This window comes from Lepus europaeus, unplaced genomic scaffold (assembly GCF_033115175.1).
Source record: "Lepus europaeus isolate LE1 unplaced genomic scaffold, mLepTim1.pri SCAFFOLD_3_1, whole genome shotgun sequence".
NCBI lineage: Eukaryota > Metazoa > Chordata > Mammalia > Lagomorpha > Leporidae > Lepus > Lepus europaeus.
In genome coordinates this window covers 586,193-596,116 of record NW_026909276.1, presented here as the reverse complement: position 1 = coordinate 596,116, position 9,924 = coordinate 586,193, and the positions used below count along the sequence as shown (strand labels likewise).

The window sequence follows — 9,924 nt, the reverse complement described above, 5'->3', positions numbered from 1 at the left end:
ATTTTGGATTTTGAGCCTTCTTGGCATTCTTGACAGGCATTCAAAAAATCAAAGTTTTAAACAATCTGGTCTCTAAAATTTCCAGTAAATCCTGGACTTTGGTTTTTCCAGTTTGGGCCCAACTGAAAAATCGAAGGACCTATGTCTCTCATCTTATAGAGACACCAACTAAGAAGGCTATTTGGATTATATTAGAAGGACTGTCAAGATGTGATGTGGTACGAGACTTTAGGTTTCTATAATGGAAAATGCTATTAATACAAATGTTTGAGAATTAAAAAGTCTAATGATCTTGTGTTACTAGACATGACAGTTATCTTAATGAGAAAGCCCTAGAGGCTTAAAGGGTTAAATACTTGTAAAATCCTACAGGTGCTTTCAAAAATACTGTGAAGTAAGCAGTGCCTCTTGTTGGTTGATGAGTTTATAATTTTAAACATGGCGACTTAAAGTCTTTTGTCATCCACAGTTATATATGATGTGCTGCTCATAAAACTAAAGCGTTGTTGGTTCTGTGTTTAGCTGTCCTCCTATAGGTTCCTATGGACTTTTTCGAGCCACTTTTATTGTATTCAGTACTTTGGGATGGCTCTGTAAACAGATGAAGCCAATAATGTATTAACAGTACCAACTGAGAGAAAGTATGGTTAACTGAGGTTACTAAAAAGAAAAAGCAATTCAAATCAATTGGCAATCTACAAAAAGAGTTAAAGATTTTAAAAACTAGTATTTAAATTGCTATATTGGTCTATTATGCTATGTTATATGTGAGTACATATTGTATGTCCACATGGGGAAATTTTATTAAGAGTTGTATTTTAAATGGCTTATAGATAAGATTGTCCATAAATTTAAGCTGCTAAAATCAATCAAAGATACATTTTAATTTGTGGGACCTGAATCTGTGTATCATATGTTTTAGACTTGTTGGTAGAAAGAAACTAAAAACATTTTAGATGGTTGTGCTTAAGTTTACTGGCTAAACAAACTACACCATGTTAGATATTTAAGAGGTGTTTTCAAATACATGATTCTTATAATTTATAGAAGGCATTGGACCTTCTGGTAAATGTTTTCTTAAGTTGTTATCTAATGGTTGAAACGGTTTGCTAAGTATTCATGTGAGATTGCTATTGTCAGCAAGCGATCTAGGACTTGCTCCCTCATTTCTCTATTGTAAGCCCAACTTGTTCTTTCATTTCTCTATTCTCTTCAAGGTAGGAAACTAATTCTATTATGAAGGAATCTGTAGGATGCACAATTTAATCTTTAGACCTTATAAAAGAGATGGCTAACATTTTTCTGCAATAGCATAGCCAAAATAAGAACTTAAATAATAATCTCATAGCTAGATTCACTTCGCCATCAGCGAAGTATACAGTAAGTAGAATAAACCTCCCTTTCAGACCAAAGGGAAAGAAAGTTTTAAAGTGAGAATATAATTTTCCTCATGGGCATTGTCTACCTTAGAAAAACTACTACAGAACATGCCTGTGACTATAGACTTGTAGTTCAGGCCACCGAAGATTAGAGATGGGAAACGGGCACTCCCTTGACTTGCATCCTCTGGTCTGCTTTAACACAAACCAGGAGGAAAAGAAAGCTCGGCATCAGAAGCAATAGGTGGCAGGCCTATTAATGGCTGATCTGTACAGTGATCTGCCCTCAAGGAGACCCAACAGGCCAGTCCACTGCAGTGGCTTTCAATGTGGTAAGCCTGGGCTTCAGCAGAAGTCAGCTTGTGAAGAGCCCTGGCAGCTCTGACAAGAGTTGGATCACTGGAAATGGACCTGCCCTGGAGTCGAAGGATGCCCAGGTCAGAGTCACAGATCTTATTGGCTCTAAGCTGAAAAGCCCTTCACTCAGCCCAACTTCCAAAGGGACCACTTCAGCTGAGGGGATGGTCAAGTAGGGTCAGCAACATTGCAGGCAGAACTGTAAATTTCTTGTTAGAGATGCCACCTGCCTTTACCTGGCCAGCTCTCCTCCCAGGCCAGCCAAGTAATGAGAGTCAACAGAGTGCCTTCCCCTAGGAGGTTCACACCTCCCTTAGGATATACCCCACGTGAAGAGATAGATAGGTCTGGGCCTCTGAATTTACAAGGCCTAAAGCCCACCAGATTATTATCAAGCCCCTTCTATCAGGTTCTATTTGCCTCTCAATCAGAAAACTTAATTGTAGCTTAGACAGCACCTTTCTTAGCTCCTCTAATAATGACTCTGTCCTTTGTTCTAGGCCTTGTCTAGTGCACTTGGGCCTCATTCCTTTGTAATCATAACCTCTACTCTACCACCAATGGCTCTACTCCCAACATGTGTGTACTTAATGCTGTATAATTGTTCAAACCTGGTAAATGCCACTCTTAGGATCATTGGTTACTATCCTCACTCTGTCTTTTATGACCTTGTCTAAATATGAGCAGAGTCGGCAAACTTGGAAGGCTTCCATAGCCTTGGCAACTCATGACGACAGCCTAGGGTGGTTACTGGTGCCATAAACTAGAGTGTCAATTTGTTGGGTCAACAACAGGAGCCACTGTGCAGTTGCTCCTCATGTGGGATCTCTGTCCTTAATGTGCTGTACATTGTGATTTAATGCTATAACTAGTACTCAAACAGTATGTTTCACTTTGTGTTTCTATGTGGGTACAAACTGTTGAAATCTTTATACTAAATTGATCTTCTGTATATAAAGAGAATTGAAAATGAATCTTGATGCAAATGGAAGGGGAGACTGAGCGGGAGAGGGGAGGGTTGCGGGTGGGAGGGAAGTTATGGGTGGGGGGAAGCCATTGTAATCCATAAGCTGTACACTGGAAATTTATATTCATTAAATAAAAGTTAAAAAAAAGAAACAAGAATAAAGAACACAACATGACATCCCCCACAAAAGGAACACAATACATCAACATTAAAATGTAAAAATTAAGACATCAATGAAATTCTAGAAATGGGATTCAAAAAATTAATCATAGGATTACTCAAAAGAAATCAGAAGCAAATCCATGAATTAAAGAAATCCATGCATTACATGAAAGAAAATTTTTCTTGTGAAATTGAGATTTTAAAAGAAGAATCAAAATGAAATATTAGAAATTCAGAATTCAATAGATTAAATAAAAGTCTAGTGGAAACCCTTAACAACAGACATGTAAGGCAGAAGAAAGAATATCCAAGCTAAAACACAATATTTGGAGAAGAAGAAGGAGGAGGAGGAGGAGGAGGAGGAGGAGGAGGAGGAGGAGAGGAAGGAGAAGAAATAATTAGAAAATGTCATACCAAAAAAAAAGAGAAGAAATTGGAACACTTAAAAATAGTGTAGGAGATTTATGTGAAACTATCAAACAACCCAACATATAGTTCTTAGGAGTTCCTGAAGGTGTGGAAAAGGAGAATGGAATAGAAGGCATATTTAGTGATCCAAATAAAAATACCAAGAACATCCTTCTCAGATCTATGCAAATAATTTTTAAAGGTTTATTTATTTATTTGAAACTCAGAGTTACACAGAGAGCAGAGTTAGAGAGAAAGAGGTCTTCCATCCAATGGTTCACTCCCCAGTTGGCCGCAATGGCCGGAACTGGGCCGATCTGAAGCCAGGAGCCAGGAGCATCTTTTGGGTCTCCCATGCGGGTGCAGGGTCCCAAAGACTTGGGCCATCTTCCACTGCTTTCACAGGTTACAGCAGAGAGCTGGATCAGAAGTGGAGCTGCCAGGACTAGAAATGGCACCCATATGGGATGCCAGCACTTCAGACCAGGGCATTAATCAGCTGTGCCACAGTGCCGGCCCCATCCCAGAAACCTTTTATTTAAGGAGTATAAACTTCATGCTTTTTAAAAATACAACTTCAGGAATATAATGATTCTCCCACTGTAACTGCCTTCCTACCCACACTTCCACCTTTCTACCTTCTCCCTTTCCTATTCCCATTCTATGCAAATGATTCTAAAATTCATGTGGAAACCAAAGTGACCCTGAATAGCTAAAACAAAGTTATACAACAAAAGCAAAGCCTGAGGCATCAAAATACCAGATTTCAAGACACACAACAGAGTAGTTATGATTAAAACAGCCTAGTACTGGCACAAAAATAGATGTTCAGACCAATTGAACAGAATGGAACTCCAGAAATCAACCCACACATCTACAACCAACTTATTTTTGACAAAGGAGCTAAAATATATCCCTGGAGAAAGACAGGCCCTTCAACAAATGGTGCTGGGAAGTTTGGATCTCCACTTGCAGAAGTATGAAACAAGACCTCTACCTTACACCTTACACAAAAAATACACTCAAAATGGATCAAATGCCTAAATCTATGACCTGATACCATCCAATAACTAGAGAACATTAGGGAAACACTGCAAGATATTGGCATAGGCAGACTTCTTGGAAAAGAACCTAGAAGCACAGGCAATGTAAGCCAAAATTGACAAATGGGATTACATCAAGCTGGGAAGCTTCAGCACTGCAAAAGAAACTCTCAGAAAAGTGAAGAGACAACCAACTTAATGGGAAGAAATGTTTGCAAACTAAGCTACTGAAAATTCAACAACAAAACAATCCAGTTAAGAATTGGATAAAGGACTTGAATAGTCATTTTTCAAGAGAGGAAATTTAAATGTCCTACAGACACTTGAGAAAATGCTTAGGATCATTAGCCATCAGGGAAATGCAGATCAAAACCACAATGAGATTTCACCTTATCCCAGTTAGAACAGCTCTCATACAGAAACCTATAAAGAACAAATGCTGGTGCGATGTGGGGAAAAAAAGAGTAACTTAATCCAATGTAAACTGGTTAGATCCATTGTGAAAGACAGTAGGGCAATACCTCAGAAATCTGAAAATAAATTTGCAATATACCCTACTAATTTCATTCCTAGGAATCTACCCAAATGAAATGAAATCAGCATATGAAAGAGTTATCTGTACCCCCAGATCCATTGCAGCTGAATTCACAATAGCTAAGATATGGCATTGACCCAGATGGCCATCAACTGATGACATGATAAAGAAATTATGGTATATATACACTATGGATCACTACTCAGTTATAAAAAGAAATTGAAATCTTCTCCTTTGCTTCAAAATGGATTCATCTGCACACCATTATACTTAGTGAAATAAGCCCATCCCCAAAAGATAGGTATATGTTTTTCCCAACCTGGGGTAATTAATAAAGTGCCCAAAATGTAATGTGTTGGAGTGAAATGGACATTTTGAGACTTGATGTTGTTTACAGTTCTTGTCTCAATTGTTGAGGAACAGTGTTTTGTTTTGTTTTTTTTTCCATACTGTTTGTTGAACTTTTAGTTTAAAGTTAACCATGCAATCAGTAAGTAAACAGAAATTAGATCTTTGTAAAAATTAAGAGTGGGAATATGAAAGGGAGGAGGAATTGTTGAAGCATGGGTGGGAGGGAGGGTAGGGTAGGAAGTATCATTATGCTCCTAAATCTCTATATATGAAAATACATGAAATTGTGTAATTTAAATATAATTTTAAAAACATTTTTAAAGATGGAAATTATGTCTTTTGTGTAAAAAAGTTGCCAATTTTATTAAAGTGCAAAATCCCCCCAAATTTAGTGCCTTTTAACTCTTTCTTAACTATATGCTCATGCTCATCCCTCCAATCCATAGCAACCGCAAATCTACTATTTTGAGAAATCTTCCTATTGTAAACATTACATGCAACTGATGATGGTATCTAAGTGTTCTTATGCACAATGTAGAGTCCCCATCAACAAATGAGGTCAGAAGCACACCTCTCAGTTGCACTCAATATAACATATGACCAGCAGCAGCTACCTGTGGAAGGAGAAAAAATGAGCATGTCTTGTCACACTCAGAATACTCGCCAGCCAACTGCTGTGAGAGGAAGCCTCATGCTCTTGTCTCCATGTGTCTGAAATAGAGTTCCCATTTCACTGATGGGAGGGAGAGAGGAGGTCTGGATTCAAATACCACTGGATCTCCATGCTCTTCCTGATTCTTAGAAGACCTTCTTCAGTAACTATTTTTCTTTTATTTGCTGTATGACCTTCAGACCATTTACAGAACATTTAAATGGTTGGCTTTTTGTTTTTCTTTTAAGTAATTTGCTATAATGGGGGGGGGTGTCATGCCAGAATTTTATCTAGGGAACATTCAATATATTTCAAGAACATTTATACATATTTTTAATTAGATTAGCTTTACAAGCACCCTGAGGGCTATTTCATAATGAAACACTGCTTTCCAAATTATGACTTTATAGTCTTGTCTATATAGGAACCCTGAAATTCTTTGCCTACTATTGATAAAGTTCTGTTTTACAACTGGTTAATGTGTTGAATAAAAATAAGCACTGTGAAGAATTATCTTTAACTGGAAATAAACACATATAGGCCACAAACCATTTTCAATTTAGTTTTAAATATAGTCCTGCTCGGGGACAAGTTAATGATCCCACTAACATCAAATAGTTTCAGTGAATATTAAAAGAAATGGCTATCCCAATTTCTTGATATTTTCACACTGATCTCCATGAAAGTATATAAACTTTTGCAAAAATATACAATCTAAGATCTGCCTACCAAGCACAACCAATGGATAGTTGTATATGATAATTATACAACTGCAAAGCTACACGCATTTGAGCAGGGACTCCCAAATGAAAAGGCTATGCTTAATAGACTTCAGTCTACCTAAAACAATTTCTACTAACCCTAAAAATGACAGTGCTTTTGAGTTGTGGCCCAAGGCAGTGCACTGCACTATAGACCAGATGTCAAGGATAACTTGTTCTCCCAGGTCGGGCTGGCAGAGAGGCACTTACTATAGAAATGTTACATTATCATCTGGAGGAGGAAGTGGACAATGCTGAACATGAGCAAGGAAAAACAATAAACTACCACTTTTTTTCCTGCAGGTTCTCCTATGTGAGAACACAATATAGAATATTTAATCCCATTCTAAATTCATACTGTCAGTTTCACTAAATATTTTTTTCGTATTACACATGAATAATAGCAATCTTTTAATAAAAATTACTGAGCTTTCCATAGAAAAGGTCTCTAATTGCATACAAACTATATAGATGCTAAAACTGCTATAAATTGAAATACATAGAGGGGCCAGCACTGTGGCATAGCAGGTAAAGCCACTGCCTGCAGTGCCAGCATCCCATATGGGCACGGGTTCAAATTCTGGATGCTCCACTTCTGATGCAGCTCTCTGCTATGGCCTGGGCAAGCTGTAGAAGATAGCCCAAGTCCTTGGGTCCCTGCAGACCTGGAGGAGGCTCCTGGCTCCTGGCTTCAGATCAGCTCAGCCAATTGGGGAGTGAGCCAGCAGATGGAAGACCTCTCTCTCTCTCTGCCTCTCCTTCTCTCTCTGTGTAACTCTGACTAAATAAGTGACTCTGACTAAAGTAAATCTTTAAAAAAAGAAATATATAGAAATGTTTCTGTATACTCAGATTTTGGCAAAGAAGATTGAAGAAGGGGGTTAGAAACATAAATTGGTAAGGGCTCTTTGCTAAAGAGCTTAGGAGAGTGAACTCTAAGATGTCTATCTCAACTCATTCGTTAAGTAATAGAAGTCTGAGAGGCCTTATGTGATTACGAAATGTTCCTTCTTTTTCTCAAATATAAAAAATAAAACCTACAAAAACATAAAAATAAAATTATCTGATTTTGCACTTGTTCATTTTTCTAAACTAGGCATACACCTTTCAGTACTGACAAGAAGGCTGGCGTCACATTTGGGCAATGTCTCAAGAGCTGTCTGAAGACTCACTGAACATCAAGTCTGTGAAAACACGTTTCCTTCTCAATGGAAATATAATCACCCCCTGATGTTCTTCAAAAGAAACAGAGTTCTGATCTGAAAATCAGATGGTTTATAGTATTAGGAAGAAAACAATAAGTTTGAAAGTATAATCAATTGGAAAGCAAAAGGAAAAGCCTTAGAAAACATTTATCTCAAGAACTTGATGCTGAGGATAATCTCAAATTCATTTAGTACATTTTGTTAAAGAAAAAAAAAACTTGAAAGGATAAATCCTTCTTACAGTGTATTTTTCCTTATAAAACATGAACTGAAGTTACTGGTAATAAACGGTGACTGTTTCAATGTTAGGGTTCATTATTAACAATGTCAAAACATGACAGCAGCAATCTTTAAGAACCCAAATTAGACCAAGATAGGAATACAAAAAATCTGATGTTTCCATTGGTAAAGTGCCTCTTTTCTTATTTTAAATGAAAAGAAAATTAATTAATCATCAGCCACTAGCAACCATCATTTTGAGAGGTCTTTTAGGGCAAAAATTGAATAGTATGAAGAGGTTTACAAAAATAGATTAAGAAATAATACTTTAATTTTTTCTCAATTCAGTTTTGATAAATTGTACCTAATCATACAAAATCATACAAAAAATACCCCAAATTCAAACTTGATATAAAAAAGGGAGATATGAAATAACTCAGCAAGATGACAGATCAGACAAAATATAGGCATGAAAAAATTTCACACAGGGCACTTATTTCATGTCCAGATGTAAAAACCATTTTCCACCGACAGCTTATCTTCTTCCCATAAGCAATCACAGATTCTGAGTGGATCATGCAGTACAAAGCCACAGCAGTGAAATCTTCTTGTATGATGTTCCACAAAACAGTTGTATCTTTTCCTTATTAAAATGCCCACTGGTTTTCTATTTTTCTTTATCCCATTTATTTACATTCACAAGTTAACAAACAGTGTCAACAATTATTGTCATGAACCAAGGGTATTGCTGGATGAGAGGCTCTATAAGACATACTTACTGATTGACTCAGAAGGTTTATTGAGTTCAACCCTCCCTCCTTTTTCACCTGTTAGATATTTTACTTTAGCTCCTGCTCTCTCATCTGCATCAAAATACCCAACAGTTATTGTGTCCTTTGCGGCATATGGTGGTTGTACTTCATGAGGGCTGCGAGGGTCAGACCAGAAAAATAGCAGTCTATCAAATTTGAGTTCAATGTCAGAAAACTGGGCTTTGCCTTCTGGAAAATTCGAAGTATACCTCCACTTACCTTAGCACCCCACTCTTTATTAAGATAATATATACATGTCACACATCTCCCATCTCCATTTGGATTATCAACATACCGCACATAACCTGTTCCATTGCCTGGATAACAGGCAACCATGGCTTTCGTCTGGCCATTGATTTTGTAGTTGCCCAGCTTCTCGTTACAGTGGCGGATCAGGTTGTCCATGCTGCTCATCAGCAGCCCAGTGGTTTCACAGCCGGGCTTCTTGCCCTAGATCCAGGTGATCTTATCCCTTCTGATGTCCTAGGAGGAGTTGCTCTTTGGGCTAACCAACTGGCCATCTGTGAACCTGCCTGTGCAGTGCAGAGCGCGCATCTCGTCACCTATCTTGCCCAGGAAGTTGCCCACTACACAGATGCCACGCTTGTTCATGCAAGGCAGCGCCAGAAGCAGCTTCCTCGGCCCTTTGGGCTGCAGACCACACCTATGGCTTAGGCCCTCACTGAGCATGGGCTAAGCGGGTACAAGTTCGCCTTCTCCTGATACAGCGATGGCGGGTCAGCGGTTCCTCCTTCCCTGGCTCCACCTCTGCCGCAGCAGCCAGGCCCTGGAGGCCCGGGTTTGCGCGAGGTGGGACGCAGCAAAGGCCTTGGCTGCATCTCCTGGCCTCTCAGGCTCTGGCCCTACCGGCCCTGGGCCCCGGTGTTGTGAGAATGGCCAGGGTGCTGGTGCGAGCCTGCCCCGCGTCCAGAGGTTCCCTCTGGCCTTGGCACAGGAGCTCCTGCTTGTTCCAATCCTGGCGCTGGTGCTGTGGCTACAGCACAGCAGGTTCTGCATCTTCCACAGAGCTCACAGTACTACCGGTCTTGCTTGCTGCTCAGGCTCCACCAGCC

The 9,924-nt window shown here is 39.0% G+C and overlaps 1 pseudogene; it reads right to left on the bottom strand.

The window, feature by feature from the left end:
• Positions 1–8,801: 8,801 nt before the first annotated feature.
• On the bottom strand, positions 8,802–9,868 carry LOC133755071 (egl nine homolog 1-like; annotated as a pseudogene).
• Positions 9,869–9,924: the final 56 nt, after the last annotated feature.